Here is a 12152-nt window from a genome sequence, read left to right on the forward strand (position 1 = left end):
CTTCGATTACTTAGTATTTATATTATCTTATAATTTTGCTTTAATTCTTGTGATTGGTTGGATGTGGTGATAAATCTTTTGAGTTTCGATATTATTGTTTCCATTTTGGTTCGTAATAATATAATTAAGGTTAATATGATGCACGTTGCTGATGAACCAAAACGACAACACACTTTGTACAATGTTGAACATGTCAACTACAACTTGCGTTGCACCCTGCAAATAAGATCACTACTTTTAATCGCAGCGTGCAGTTGCAAGCCAATAGCTCACCTTATCAACAGCATATTGCGCATGCCATGGATACTTTTAACCGCAGCATGCAATGCACGCTGCCAATTTGTCAACATATCAACATGTTTTGCACGACGTTGATACTTTTAACCGCAAGAGGCAATGCACGCTGCCAATTTGTCAACATATCGACAACATGATTTGCACGTCGTTGATACTTTTAACCATAGTGTGCGGTGCACGCTGCCGAATGATAACTATCAATAGCACACTCTGCACGCCGTTATTATAGTAAACTGCAGCGTAAACCACACGCTGCCAATAGTTTCAAACTTAATACGGCTTTTAACATTACAGCGTGCGTCGCAGCGTGCATTGCACGCGGCGGATATCTTTCCGCGGCGCACATTGCACGCCGCGGAAACCCACTTTTCTTGTAGTGTATAAACATAATACCAAAACAATAACCATAAACAATGACCATATAATAACCATTTCAATAAACATATTTCCTAAACACCCAACCAAAAATAATAATATTATAAACAATAAAATGCTAAAAGGTTGAGATATTACAGGCATTTATAGCATGTAAATATGATTTAGTTTCCCTTTTTGTTTCTGCAAATGCATCTGATATCTAATTTTCTATTCTTTGCAAGTGCATAATTTGTTGTACATCTTTTTCACATTGTTTAGTTCTTGGATCCAGATGTAATAATGATGATGTATACCATGTAATTTTCTTTTCGATATTTTTCTTTTCTCCCCTTAACATTAGGAAGATTTCCTCATTAAAATGACAATCAGCAAAACGTGCTGCAAATACGTTGTGTAGTACCCGAAAAACCAATATGCGTAAATATGTGCATAATATCTATTATTTAATTTTAAATGATTATTATTTTAGGAATTTGTTGATTTAATTGCATTTAAATCATTTACGTTATTTTTTTATAAGGATTTTAAATCGCGTATTTCAAATTTTAACTTTTTAGATATATACGCGAGACCGGACCGGAGATAGGAAATCGGAGATGAATTTTATGATTCAAAAATATTCTTAAATTTATTCCGAGCTAAGAAATAATTTATTTTAATGAAATCAAGTGGATTTAAGTCTACTTTAATTAATTAATCACCAATTTAATTGTAGGCTTCTTAATAATCAAGATTATGCTTAATTAACCTTTTAATCAAGCTTATCTAACATAGGATTCTACTTAGCAAAACTTAAACAAATCCTACACCAATTTGGGAAGACATGTCTCGGTTCACTCCACTCCACACAATCCCCAATTTGACACCATTTAACTCCCCCAACAACAAAACAAAGGCCACCCATTCATCATGCATGTTCCCCCCAACTTGGCATCATTTACTCCCCCATGCACCACCTTATTTGACCACAAGCCTTCACCACCTTCTCCACTCTCCATAGCACGAAAATTAGGAGATTTGACAGCTCCCATTCTTGGCCAAGGCAACAACAATAGCAATGTGTCTTCATTTCCGTTGCCGTGTCTACCGATCCGACGTATTGTGTTGTTTATTGTAAAAAAACAACTTAAGGCATGTAAATGTTCTTCTTTGCTCTTCAATCAAGCCATATTAATATTTAGAAACATCATACTCATGATTTTTTTAAGGCAAAAACCGAAATATTAATGAACCATTTTCGAAAATGTAGTGCAGAATTTTGTTCTTCTTTCATGCTTCACGGTTTGCTTGTTTTTGTGAGTACAGGTGGATGGTTCGATTCCAGGCTTCCAAGGCTACATCTAGACATGTTCTAGGATGGATTAGGACCACATTGGTCCATTAGTTCAGCCCCCATGCTTGCTGGAAATCGAAATGACAGCAACTTCCCAAACATGTCCCAATTGCATTCGATTTTCTTGTTTGATGTCAAAGGGAAATGGATCTGATCTTGGCTGTCCTAAGGGCCTATAGCCATGGTTAGAACACTTCCCTATCATGTCTAAGACGTGACCAAGTCGCCCTTTTGAGGCTTGGTCCATGGTGAAATCGGTTTTCAAATCAAACAACAAGAACAGCCCCTTCGACCCTTTTAAATTCTGCATGTGTCCTCTCGGTTTTGGGTGTTGGTGTGGATCTTGGTTGGCTCTTTAGCCCTTAGCCACGGTTCATACCATACCCCATGATGTCTAGATCAAGCCATGGGCAACCATATGGCCATTGGTATGATGCATGACAGCAACAAAACGAAATTTCAGAAACATCACCGTACAGATTTTTGTGTTCTCGGTTGAAGCTTGGTGTTGTCCTAGGTGTTGGATTGGATTGTGGTTGGCCTAGGGCCCTTAGCCATGGTTCAAGCCACCCCTTAGGATGTTGGGAAGAGATTCTGGTCGGTGGTTCAAGCCCCAATGACCAATCGTCTCGCAAACGAAGCAATGCAAGCGCAAGTGCAGTTGCTGGAATTTTCTGGCAGCAACTTGGTGCTTCGATTCGGAGGCTCGTTTGAGTTCTTGGTTGGCTTTTAGCCTATGGCCTTGGACTGGACAGTGCCTCATCGAGTTAGGAAGGTCATGTTTTTGGCCGTTTGTGATTCGGATCATTTTTGAGGTCGTACAAGAAGTTACGGTGCGATGTGCCAAATTGACTCTCGAAAGAGCGTTTCATGTTTTGGTCTCCATTCACCAAAATTTCGGCCCTTGTCATTTTAGGAGCATTATTTCATCATTTTAAGTGTATTTTAATCATCACTAAATGATGGTTCGGTGTTGGTTCGGGTTGGCACGGAGTCATGATTAAATACGGAGTCGTTGGGCGTAATTGTCTCTTTTTTGGATTCAATTACAAAGTTTGGTCAAGAAAATCATTTGCATATTTTTCATGTTAAATTTAGGTCGCAGCGAGCCTGGGAATGATCCAGTCCATGTGGTAAAATAATACAGGATATTTCATTATGCCATTTAATTATATTACGTGCATAAAAATATAAAATTTTCATTTTTGAGATTTATGCGATATTGCTTGTGACTTCAAATGTTCCTACGTCACCCCTTCTTCCCGTTGAGAAGGATTCACTAGAAGACTTTGATTTATACAACTTTTTGTACAAACCCACTCAGCTAGGACTTACCCACTGCCTAAACTGAACTCCTGACACTCAAGATTGTAGGCAGCACATCACAATCAGCATATTGTTTAATGTCTCATATGCAAAGACTACAAACACATTGTTTTACGTCTTTATGTGAAGCTCACTCAACTAAACTTTGAAGTTCAACTCTCTTGTATATGTGTGAGTTATTGTATGTGAGGAATTTATCCTTTACAGTGTACATCTCAAATGTAGGGGTGTTCATTATTCGGATATAACCGAAAAAACCGACCGAATTTGGTAATTCGGTTTTTTGAATCGGTTTTTCGGTTCGGTTTTGGATTTAGTTTTTGAAATATTCGGTTTTCCGGTTTGGTTTCGGTTTTTATGTATTGAAAACCGAAATAACCGAACCGGCCGCATTTTATATTATATTATTATTTAGTCCCTAGTGTTTCCAGCTTTTATAGATTTTAGTCCAAAACTTTTAGTATTTATAATATAATTTATTTCCATATTTAACATTTAAAAAACTCAGCCGGCCCTAGCAGTAGCTATTCTTATGCACAAAAAATCAGCGTGTTCTTCCTCTTCTCTTGAGTTTTGATCGTGTTGTTCGTTGTTCGTTGATTTTCAGTTTTTCAGGTACTTTTTATGATTTCTCGAATTTTTAAGTTTCTTTTTTTTTTTGGGATGGTGAAGTGGATGATCTTCCTTGTGTGTGTTGGTTGTACGTTCTGGGTTTGAGCCCTCCTGTGTATGTACAAGAACAGTGTACCTGGATCCAAAATGTAGGTGTATGTTTGTCAAGATTTGTAGTTTAGGTGTTTTTTTTCGGTGGGCATGTAGTTTTACTGAATCGAAGTACGAAGAATCATTCACAAGGGGATACAAAGACAAATTTCGAACATGGGATGAAGTTTTTTAGCCCATTTTTATTAATAGCTCAGGAACGAGAGAGTGAGGGGTAAACAAATTCAATTCTCACTTCGAGAGTTTAGGAAAGTTCGATGGTTATCTATATATTTTGGAGCCAAGACAGGCGACAACACATATGCACGGAATCGAGCATGTATATTGTCTCAGCCAATAGCTTTCTTCAACATGGCAGAAGCGACAAGATATTGATCTTACAAGATATAGTTAAACTTAATATCTTGATATTTAAATATGCTGTTATTCATGTGTGTCTGTATTTTTGCCTTTAGAACAAACATGAATATTGATATTCCCCCGACAGATATATATATGATGGGGTCAAGTAGTTGAATGACAAGTAATAATAACAAGATGTAGACTAAAATCCATTGTTTTTAATTATATTCTTGCCAGAATGGCTAAATCATTAAGATCATATAATTTGATTTATGGTTTTCGTGTGGGTATGTCTTACATTGATTTAATTACATACTTCTTTTACCTTTGTTGGATTTTTCATTTATTCTTATTTTAATCTTCATATTATGTTTATTGTATTATTAGATGGCTGAAATTGATAGTACACTAGGTGAAAGTAAAAATTCAAATAATGAGCCACCTATTGCATCTCCTGCAAAAACCACGGAAGATTCAAAGAAGAGAAAAACCGTAAAGCCTAGATCAATTGTGTGGGAACATTTTGAAAGGTATGTTGATTGTGATGGGAATAAAAGAGCAATGTGTCTTTATTGTAGTTCAAACTATGCTGCTGATTCAAATGCCAATGAAAAATCTTCTTTAAATAATCATCTGAGAAAGTGTACGCAAAATCCTCATAATGCTGGGACTAAACAAGCCAAATTAAGATTTCAAGAAAATTCAAAAGATAGTGGAAATTCAGTTAATATTTGGAGATTTGATCAAGAAGCATGTAGAAAATCCTTAGCTCAGATGATAATTATGGACGAACAACCTTTTAGTCTTATTGAAAGAGAAGGGTTCAAGCATTTTATTAATTTAATACAACCTCTATTTCGAATTTCTTCCCGTGCTACAATAACGATAGATTGCTTTGAACTTTTCTTGGAAGAAAAGAAAAAACTTAAGTTGTTTTTTAAAGACACACATCAAAGAGTTTGTCTCACAACAGATACATGGGCTTCAATACAACGAATCAATTATATGTGTCTCACAGCTCATTTTATTGATAAAGATTGGAAACTGCACAAGAAGATCTTGAATTTTTGTCCAATTAGTAGTCATAAAGGTGTTGATATGGCAATTGCAATCACTAAGTGTTTGATTGATTGGGGTTTGGACAAAGTGTTCACTGTTACAGTTGATAATGCTAGTTCAAATAATACGGCAGTGAAAGAACTTTCAAAACAATTTAGTAAATGGGGAACTAATTTCATGAATGGTAGTCACCTTCATGTTAGATGTGTTGCTCACATAATCAATCTTATTGTTCAAGATGGATTGAAAGAAGTTGGTGATTCTGTGAAACGTGTGAGACAAGCTTTGAGATACATTAGGCAATCTCCTGTAAGGATGAAACGATTCAAAGATTGTTGTGAAATTGAAAAAATAGAGAGTAAAAAATCATTGTGTTTGGATGTCCCTACTAGGTGGAATTCGACCTATTTGATGTTGAATACATCACAACAATTTGAGAATGCCTTTGTGAGATATGGTTTTCTTGATCCTGGATTGTTGGATAATCTTCTTAATCACACTTGTGAAGATGGAAATATTGTGGGTGCTTTTGTTAATGATGACTGGAAGAAAATAAGACACATGGTAAAGTTTCTTGAAACTTTTTACGAACTTACCTTAAGAGTATCGGGGTCATCATATATTACTTCAAATGTTCACTTTCATGAAATTGGTGAAGTTGCTTGCATTTTGAAAATGTTAGTGGATAGTGATGATATTGATTTGAGTTGTATGGTGGAGAAGATGAAAGCTAAATTTGAAAAGTATTGGGGCGCTCCAGAAAGATGAATAAGATGATTTTTGTTGCTTGTGTGTTAGATCCTCGTTTCAAATTTGAGTATGTTACTTTTGTTCTTTTGAGTATGTATGGAGAAGATAAAGGGCTTGTGCTCTCAACTAGCTAATTTCTTCATGCTAACTGCTCATGCTTTGAATCCTTTTCAAAAGCTCTTGTTTGATCTTCAATATGTTGTATTTATAGGCTCCAACAATGACATATACCTTAGACACAAGAATATGATCGTTTGAAAAGTTTCTGTACTATTTCTGGAATTGCAACGGTCAAATTCGCCTTGTTGGACATTTTCTCGACTGGTCAACTCTGGTCAACTCAACTGGTCATTCAGTTCAACTGGTCAGCAGCTGGTTCAGTTCAGTTCAGTTGGTCAACTGCTGGTTCAGTTCAGTTCAGCTGGTTCAGTTCAGTTCAGTTTCAGCTGGTGTGCTGAAATCAGTTGATTTCAGGAAAGACAATTGATTTAGGTCAATTGCTTCAGAACTCAATGCTAGATTATGCAAAAGGTAACTCTCCTAGTGGACTCCTCCACCCTTCTCTTATCACAGACTTATGCCATTATGCAGGAGTGACTTGGGCAGCAAACGAAGAATTGTTGAAACCAAAAAATGTCATTGTGGTAATTCAACCACATAGGTCACTGACATCTGATCAACAAGATACACGTGAAGGTCAAAGAGAATTCAACAGAAGAGCTGCTGAAAGACGTGACCATGCTCAGGCCCAACAACAACGAACACAACCGCAACGAAGAAATGTGCGGGATAGATTAACTTATTTGGAAGAGGAGATCCGCCAACAACGCCAGGACATGGACGCTTTTCGGTTTAGGACCGATACATTCATGGATTATATGATGGATTTCACATCTGTCTTGGCTCGACAATTTCCATCGACTTCCACATCTGGTAATCCATTTCCGCAACCTCCACAGTGGCCACCCACATATGATGCGCCTGAGTATCACCCACCACAAGAAGGAGCAGACGATGAGGATGGCGATGACCACTGACGGTCATTGCCCGAGGTATGTGTATTCCCTAACTTTCACGATCATATACATCGAGAACGATGCACATATTTAAGTTTGGGGGAGAGATATTATTTTATTTTGTGTGTTTTATTTTGTGTGTTGTTCATTTTATTTAGTTTTATTTGAGTGTTTTATTTTTTTCTTGTGAGTTTGTTGCTTGTGTGTTTGTAGTGTCATAGTCATGAAATTTTTTATTTGAAATGGCCAATGATGAAAAAATTTTTGTATTGAGAAGAAAGACCATGCATTTCATTAATGTTCATCAATCAATTTGAAAAATTTAGAGAACAATCATGAAATTTGGTAAATTTGAGACTTATAAATTCTAAACAACTCTGCGATTTTCATTTGATATTAAAATAAATTTTTGCAAACACATATATGATTAAGGCAATCTTTGATTTTATTTGGGCCTATTTATATTGTTCATAAATATTCATTTGAAGCCCTCTTGAGCCTATATGAGAAAAGAATTGTGTTCTTGAAATTTCTTGGAAGCCAAGCATTTTTCTTTTGAATATATATGTCACTTTTCACGATAATTAGATTCTACTTTGTGTTAATGAATTGATATTTTGTCTAGAACTATCCAAACAACACTCGAGGCGAAATACGGACAAACTATGATTTAGGTGATTTTTTTTATCGATTGAGCCTTTCAAGCTACCAAATAAAAATAATTTATCATTTGTCACCTCTTTGAGCTTATATGAATTCGAATGACACACGTTAATATGTGTAAAAGACCCCCATTCGATATCCTTTCATGTAGCCCACATTTACCAACCCTTTGAATATCTTATACAATTATTTCCTACCTTCTCAAGGGAGTAAGAATTCAAAAGATTAAAGAAAGTGATATTCTCCTACAAAAGAAAAGAAAAGAAAAATGATGAATGGTGTTTGATTGAAGAAGTTGGAGAAAAATGGGAGAAAAAGAGATGAAATGAATACAAAATGGAGATAAAAGAAAAAGTGGAGTATGCAAAAGAGTTATAAAAATTCAATTTACTCCCTTATTTGAATTCCTAATCTTCATTTGTAGCTATAGCTATAAACCAAGGCCTAACATTACAACCATTGAAAATCCTATTAACCTAGTCATAGTTGTCCAATATACTAGTGGAGAGGGATTGGGAGGATTTAGCCTATGGACAATCGATAAACACTTCCATTGAGTACGAATCTTGATCATTTTTACACACACCTCATTGCATCAAATATTTATTGGGTATTCCTTTCTTGAATGAATATTGCTTTGAACCCAACATTTACCGGAAAAGACCTCTTGATTTGTGTTTGTAAAAATTGAAATTGATTGAGAATGTATTGAAACATGAGTTGAAGAGATTAGAAGTTAAGAAAATTAACCGATTTCATGATTATATCCGGATGAAAAATTGGTTGGATTGATTTAACTTGTGATTGCATGAAGATTTAGTTAAATTATCTTGAGGCCAAGTTCTTTTAAAAATATTTCATGATTTGTTTGTTTGTGTGTTTTTATTTTGCTCGGGACTAGCAAAATCCTAAGTTTGGGGGAATTTGATAAGTGTAATTTATTTCACTTTTATTACTTGTTTTTAACTTAGAATTATGTGATTCTTGAGCAGTTTATTTGATTTGTTGTTGTTTTTGTTGTTATAGTTTGGAAGTATAGAATAAGAGTGTGAAGTATTAAAAGTGTTGAATTGGAAAGTGCAAAAAGATAAAAAAATACAGTAGCTACAGCGCACCCGCGGTAAGCTAGTGCACCCGCACTGACACAGTTGATGAAACTTAAATTAATAATTTATTATATGTTAAAACCTGTATTTTATAATTTAAGTTTCATTAAAATTATAAAATTATGTTATTTTAGTATTGTTTGTTTACATTTAATTGTCTTACTAAATATGTTTTATTTTCAGGTTTTCTACGTGTTGGTAAAATAATGATAACTCAAGCTAGAAAATTCAAATGGAGGTGACCCAAACATGTTTGGAATCCTTGAAAAATTATCTACAACTTTGCAGAAGACATGATTGCCTAAAAAGTTCATTAAGATGATCAAATTGTGCAAATATCAAAAGGAGGACAAATTTATTTTTATTATGACCAGCATATAGTAAAAAAATCATAACTATTTCAATATTTAACCAAATGAGGTGAACCAAGTGGCCAAATTCATCTACAGACAATTCCCCACATGTTTGCCGTTTTGAGCAGAGTCAAATTCGGTGATTAAAGTCGTGGAACAAAGCATTGAAAGAAGGGACATGGAATTGAAATTGGAGGAGACAAAGAATACTATTGCAACTACATGGCATTAATAAAAATTTTGACCCTTTCTCTCATTTGGCCTATAAACAGAGGCCTTGTGCTAGCTTGAGAATCATTCTATCTCATTGTAAAATATAGTGTGAGTGTGTATCAAAGTTCTAAGTTCCAATATATTTTCTTTCATGTTCTCAACTATGAGTGATATTTTAGTGTTGATCAAAAGTAAGCTTATGGCAAGCTAAATCTATTATGTCAAGGTGAAGAGGATGCATTCTTGGTGATGTAAGATTGTTTATATTTTGTATATTCTTTCTTTATTTCTTTTCATTTAGCTAACTTATTTTTATTGTAGGTATAAAAATGAATTATTTGTTGTTATCAATTTACATCAAATGCTTGATACCATTAAAGTGGTTATCTTGATTTGTTGTTTAATTTTGATACAATAAATATTTCATCACTTATTATTATATATATATATATATATATATATATTTATATAATAATATCATAATATTTCATTTAGCCGATAGCGTGGCTCTGTCGGTTGTTCTAAATGAAATATTATGATTTAATACTAACATCTAACAATCTAACATTTACTTTATCGCAACTAACTTTTATTTTTCGCATCTAACATTTACTTTATCTCAACTAACTTTTACTTTTCCGCAACTAACATTTACTTTATGCAATTATTTATTTATATAGTTATAATTATAATCATAGGTACCATATATAAAATATCGGTTAATTCGGTATTTTCTATAGTGGGAACTATATTATATTATGTGTGTGTTTAATTTTCTTGGAACCATTATTTATGGTGGTTTCTTTTGTTTTACTTTTAGTTAAACAATATTACATAAACCAAGAATAAATCCTCAAGCTTTGACAAAATTTATAATTTGTAAACTTCATTCTTGCATTTGGTAATCTATAAATTAATAAATTTAAACTCATAATAACCTTTTTGAGGATCGATCTCGTACTTACGAAATATATTACTTGCAGATAACCTACACTTGGGTGAATTATTATTTAAGTAGTAGCAAGTTTATGTCGCCGTTGCCGGGGAGGTATAAATTAAGTTTATATTTGTTAATTATGTTTTATTTATAAGTATTGTGTTGTTTTTTTTTTGTATGAGTATTTGGAGTCGAAAAAAAAGTGGTAGACTTATTCGAGTATCTGAAAATAATTTAAACATAGATGATAATTCAAATAATCAAGATAATGATGATAATAATAATAATAATAATAATAATAATAATAATAATCAAGAACATGATCAATTAAGAACACTTAGGTACCATATGAACCCTATTAGAACTAGTGCCCCATCTTGTTTAGTTTTTCCTCCTGATGCATCTAATTTCAACTTCAAACCTCAAATTATTCAACTTTTACCAAATTTTCATGGCTTAGATTCTGAAAATCCATATTTGCATCTAAGAGAATTTGAGGAAGTTTGTAACACTTATAATGATCAAAATTCTAGTATGGATATAGTTCGATTAAAGCTTTTCCCTTTTTTTTTAAAAGATAAAGCTAAAACATGGCTACAAAATTTAAGATCAAGTTCAATAAGATCATGGGAAGAAATGCAACAACAATTTCTCAAAAAGTTTTTCCCTTCCCATAGAACAAACTCTTTTAAAAGACAAATTACAATTTTTTCTCAAAAACAAGGAGAAACGTTTTATCAATGTTGGGATAGATATAAAGAATTACTTAATATATGCCCACATCATGGTTTTGAAACATGGAGAATAATTTCTCACTTTTATGAAGGTCTAATACCTAAAGATAGGTAAATGATAGATTTCATGTGTAATGGAACTTTTGAAGATAAAAACCCAAATGAAGCTATGGAATATTTGGATTCATTAGCAGAAAATGCTCAAAATTGGGATAATATAGGCACAATAGAACCACCAACAACTAAAAACAATAATTCAACAAATGGGGGTGGTATCTATAATCTTAAAGTTGATATAGATATTCAAGCTAAACTTGCATCTTTAGCAAGAAAAATTGAGTCATTAGAAATGAAAAAAGAGTGGTCAATTAAAAAGTATTCAAGAAATTGTTTGTCATATATGTGATACACATGATCATGCTACAAAAGATTGTCCAACATTACCTTCATTTAAAGAATGTCTCCATGAACAAGCAAATTATGTTAACAATTATAAAAAACGAATACTAGATCTTTTTTCACCATCATATAATCCTGGATGGAAAATTCATCCTAATTTTAGTTGGAGGAATGATAATAATGCACAACCGTCACAACAATATTTTCAAAATAACCAAAATCATCAAGGTTATATTCCTTATGTTACACCTCCAAGAAAAAACTTTGAAGATGTAATACATGCATTTATCCAAAAGCAAGAGTCTATCAATATTCAAAACAGTCAATCTACGAGTGATTTGAAAGAAACTCTTGCAAAATTTGCATCTGCACTTAATATTCATGAAAAAGGAAAATTTACATCTCAACCTCAACCTAATCCTAAAAATCAAAATCAAGAATTAAAAAATGAAAAAAATTGATCAAATAAAATCTGTTATTACCCTTAGAAGTGGTAAAATAGTTAATGATCCATATAGTAATG

At 33.4% G+C, this 12152-nt stretch overlaps 1 non-coding gene across 1 annotated transcript; it reads right to left on the bottom strand.

Annotated features, from left to right (window-relative positions):
- Positions 1 to 11176: 11176 nt before the first annotated feature.
- On the bottom strand, positions 11177 to 11287 carry LOC142521553 (small nucleolar RNA R71). Its single transcript, XR_012814260.1, has one exon. It is a non-coding gene; the product is annotated as a small nucleolar RNA R71 (small nucleolar RNA).
- Positions 11288 to 12152: the final 865 nt, after the last annotated feature.

This window comes from Primulina tabacum, chromosome 12 (genome assembly GCF_025594145.1).
Source record: "Primulina tabacum isolate GXHZ01 chromosome 12, ASM2559414v2, whole genome shotgun sequence".
Taxonomy (NCBI): domain Eukaryota; kingdom Viridiplantae; phylum Streptophyta; class Magnoliopsida; order Lamiales; family Gesneriaceae; genus Primulina; species Primulina tabacum.